Genomic DNA, 4,989 nt, shown 5'->3' on the forward strand with positions numbered 1-4,989 from the left:
ACTTAATATCTGAGTGTTTTCTATGGTTATGTTGTGTTTATTTGATTTGCAGTGTTTGACAACGTGTGAAGGTTTTTTTTTTTTTAGTTTTTTTAATCTAGTTTCCATTTATCTGCTTGTTTCTCCAATATAGAAGTCATGGCAATTGTTGCATTGTATTTTATAAATTATGTTGGTATTGTGTTTGTCAGTGTAGTTTTTGAATAAATTTGGTGTTTACTGGAATGTTGTGTTTTGTTATAAGTTTTTTACAAATGTTGGTTATTTTTTCGCTGATGTCGGGAACATATGGTATGAAGCAGTATAAAGTTTTGTAGTTTGTTACATCTTGGGATTTATTGTTGCTTGTTTGTTGTTTGTCTAGTTGTGTGCGTATGATTTTTTCCACGGTTTTTTGAGGAACTTTGTTGATGTTGATGAAGTGTTCTATTTTGTTGATTTCATCGTTAATTTTATCGGGTGAACATAGTTTTGTGGCTGTGTTTATTTCGTTTCTTAATATGTTGAGTTTTTGTTTTGTTTCATGTGCCGAGTCCCAGGGCATGTATAATCCAGTATGTGTGATTCTTCTGTGGATTTGTGTTTTGAATTGTGTGTCATTTCTAGTGATTTTGAGGTTAAGAAATGCTATTTGGTTAGTTTTTTCCTGTTCACAGGTAAACTTAATGTTGGGGTGTATCGAGTTAACGTGTGTGTTCTGTAGATGTGAATCCAGCAATTGCATCATCAACGTACCTGTACCAATTGTGGTGGGTGTAATGTTTAATTTATCGCTTGTGATTCAATCTGTGTCGTAAAAATGTTGGCTAAAACTGGTTACATGGAATTTCCCATACTTAGGCCATTTATTTGTAGGTAGTTTTGGTTATTGTACATAGTTAGTTTTGGTGGTAGTGAATTATATAAGGATTGCTAATTGGTTGCTGGGGATGTGTATCAATGGGTTGGGATCTTGGATATAAAATTCTAAGGCTATCTTGCAAGCTTCAGTTGTTGGGACTTCTGTGAAGAGGGAGATTACATCAAAACTGGCCATTAAAGGCTTTATAATTTAGTTGATTAAAAATATATTTAAAGTTAAAAGAGTCTTTGAAAAAGGATCCGGCTGATGTTAAATGTTTAGAAAATGCCCACGTTATTTATTTGCCGAAATCGTAGTTAAATGATTCATAGGTCGACATTACGGGTCGTAGTAGACAAACAGGTTTGTGAGATTTGGGAGTGCCGTATAGTTGTGGTGAAGGTCGAAACGTTGTTGTTCTCTCCTTATCAATAAAAGTGTTAATACCCATACAAGCTGTACTGGGATACATTTTTATTTCAAGTGGGTTTCTCGTCATCAAGAATATTCGTTGTTTCTTTGTTTTGTTTTTAACTGGTGCAAGCTACTTGAAGACCGTCTGGCCATCCCTAATTTAACAATGTAAGACGTGTGGGAAGGCAACTAGTCATAACCACCCATCGCCAACTGTTGGGTTACTCTTTTACCAACGAATAATGGGATTGATCGTCACATTATAACGCTTCCGCAGCTGAAAAGATGAGCATGTTTGGTGTGACGGGAATTCGAGCCCACGACCCCCAGATTATGAGTCTAGGGCCCTAACCACCTGGTCACATCGGGCCTTCAACAGCTAAATATGACATCTTCAACTACATTCAGTATTATGAATTGCAACTATTTTGAATTTGCAAAATGTCAAATTTTTGGCATTTATTCCGATATCAGCTAGATAAGAACAAAGACAACAAAATATTACATACGTATTAGTGTGTGTGTGAATGTTTTCTTATAGCAAAACCACGTTGGGTTATCTGCTAAGTCCACCGAGGGGAATAGAACCCCTGATTTTAGCGTGGTAACTACGTAGACTTACCGCTGTACAAGCGGGGGACGATATGTATTAGTAATTCTAAATGCAAACGTGCGGTACTTGTTTTCTCGTTTTATGGCCTCATTTTTATTAAAGAACAAATATGAAATTAAGTCCGATCTCACACCTAGATTAAATTGCAGTAAAATAATATTTACTTCAAAACAAGCATATAACATATTTGTCGAAAGCGAATATATACAATTTGATAGGCCCCTTATAAGCAAAGTTGGGTTATTAGAGCTTTCTTCAAATCTTTGCAGTGAGCGCTGAAAGTAGTTTCGTAAAAGAACTAGTGAGTGGTTCTTGGAAGGAGCACAGTTTTGTTAAAGACCCATAAAGTGGTATTTGGAAAGAGAATTGTTTAATTAAAGAACCAATGAGTGGTAATTGGAAGGGGCACAGTTTCTTTAAAGAACCAGTAAATGGTACTTGGAAAGAACAGTTTCGTCAAAGATCCAGCATGCGATATTTTGAATTTTTTTTTTTTTATTCTATGAAAGCCAAATCAGGTTATCCGCTGTTTGCACCGAGGGGAATCGAACCCTTGATTTTAGCGTTGTAAATCCGAAGACTTACCGCTGTCACATGGGGGGGGGACTTTTATAAGAGAATAACAACGCTATTAAAATATTGGGAAGTTCACTAAAGAAGTTTATTTATATATATACACGTTTCATAGTCTTTTTTTTCTTTTCATACGTTTATTGTAAGCCCAGTTTTTATTTATCATTGTAGTAAAACTTTAACTCGCCAGTCTTTCTAACACAAGACCCTGAAACATGTCCCCAGTTGGGACAACGATAAGTCTTGGAATTGCAAATCAAGAGTTCGATTCCTGTCGGTGGACAGAGCAGATAGTCCAATGTGGCTTTGCGATAAGAAAACACACACGCACCTTCCCTTAAACGCATTCCAGCACAACTATAACAGTCCTAATCAAAACCTCACAACAGTAAAAATACAAGTTAAAACTAGTTACCGAGACGAGGTGGCGTTTCAGTTTCAGAGGAAAGCTTCACAATGAGCTATCTGCACTCTATACCATTGTTACGTCCGTAATCTTACTGCTAACCTACCGGAGGACGACTTGTTAGTACTTATTAATTTGTTTCTTTTCAATTTCATGCAAAGCTACCCGAGGGCTATCTTCTCTAGCCGTCCCTAATATCGATGTGCAAGACTAAAAGGAAGGCAGCTAGTCATCATCACCCGTCGCCAACTCGTGGGCTACTGTTTTACCTACGAATAGTGAAATTTACCGTATTTATAACGCCCCCACGGCTCAAAGGGTAAGCATGTTTGGTGTGACGGGGATTCGAGCCCATGACCATCAAATTACAAGTCGAATGCCTTAACTCACCTGGCCATGCCGGGCCTATTTTAATACTAGAAATATATAATATTTATAGGCGATCTATAAGAACGATATATATTATTCATGTCTACAAACCGTAAACAAGGAACATTTTTTAGGAAATGAAAGAAATTCTGTAAACAGCGCCAAACTTTTAATTTAAAAAACAAAGGCTTAATGAAAACGTTTTGTCTTACTGCAGATGTCAACATTAGTTTTATAAATTTCTTCATTAATATGTATAGGTTCTAGAAAGAGAAAAAGTTTTTCTTTACTTTCGTTTGTGTGTTTGACGCTAGGAACAAAGCTGTACAATATGTATGAAAGCCCGGATTGTAAGTCCTTAGACATACCGCTGTGCCATAAGAGTGGATTTCTTCCAACGTATACTGAAGTTAATACTTATATCAAACTTCGAATTCTGGGTAAAATCTTCTCCCTCGAATTTTTAAAAATAATACTGAATTTCCGTACGCTTTAAATACAAGCTCAAGAATGTATTGTACAATATATAAATATATATATATTAAATACATCATACAATAAATATTAAATCAGCTGCACAACTTGTGTACCAAGAATCCATCTATTGAAGAAGCTATGCGTATTATAAATGAAATAGGCAGGCTACAAAACCAATACGAAGGAAAGGCTGAGCGTATAGCTTTGTATTTTGTGATGCCTGCGAGTAGTCGGGTGATGAAGAGATGGTTCTTAAGAATGCTAGGTGCGTTTCTTTGACTGGATAGTCTCTCGTGCATAATATATTTCTAAATGACTTTCTTGCAAACTGAAAGGCTGTACAGTAGTGACAGTTGAAAAGTATAGTTGAGAAGGATGCGAAGACTTCTTGATTCAGTTACCGACATCAATTTTAAGTGTAATAGATGGGATTAAGATCCGACAGTCCTCGTGAGGTTAAAAAGAAGTTCCGAATAAACAAAAAAAAAAGATATTTTGTGTGAAACTGATACAAACGTACCTCATAACCTCCCGAGATGGTTGGTTGATTTCGCGTTTTATGGCAAAAAGCAGCTAGGCTATATGCGCCAAACAACCTCCTGAGACTTTAATCACATTAAAATGGTTATTCAAGAATCACTTCTTCACTGGCTCTTCATACATTAATTAACCCATAGTTAAATCTCAACGTACAATGTTCTTCACATGTTTATTACGTTATATAAATGTTTCTCACGTGATTTACAAGCAAAAGTTCTGGGAGCAGTTTCTGCATAATACCGATAAGTTAATTTACTAAATTTATTTGAGGAATTTCATGTCAGGATAGTTGTTGTTATTCAGTGGTGCTCCAATATTTCAAAATTCTTGAAAGAAAAACATGGACACACAGAAACTATCTCAAACGATTCATTTTTACAACAGAAATAAAAAACTATAGTAATAAACGCCCATTATTTATGCTAAATACAAACTCGTACCAGCAAAATTTATTTCAATTTAAAAGGTTTCTACACTGAAAACTGAAATGTATAATGTTTGCCTTGGTATCTTCTTATCGAGAAAAATACCACGTTGGTAACTCACTAAACTGCACTTATCTGTAAAACTAGAAGCACAGGTTATTATCACCTTCAAATCTTTTACTATAAACTCATGGATACACTCATCTTTACCCATTTTATAAGTAAATGCATTCTAACTTTTAATTTATGAAATGATTACCAATCTTTACTAGTTTGTTTTGTTGTTGTTAGTAAATTTTAGAAATCCAAACAAATCGATAATACAAACTGG

This window comes from Tachypleus tridentatus, chromosome 8, assembly GCF_004210375.1.
Source record: "Tachypleus tridentatus isolate NWPU-2018 chromosome 8, ASM421037v1, whole genome shotgun sequence".
NCBI lineage: Eukaryota > Metazoa > Arthropoda > Merostomata > Xiphosura > Limulidae > Tachypleus > Tachypleus tridentatus.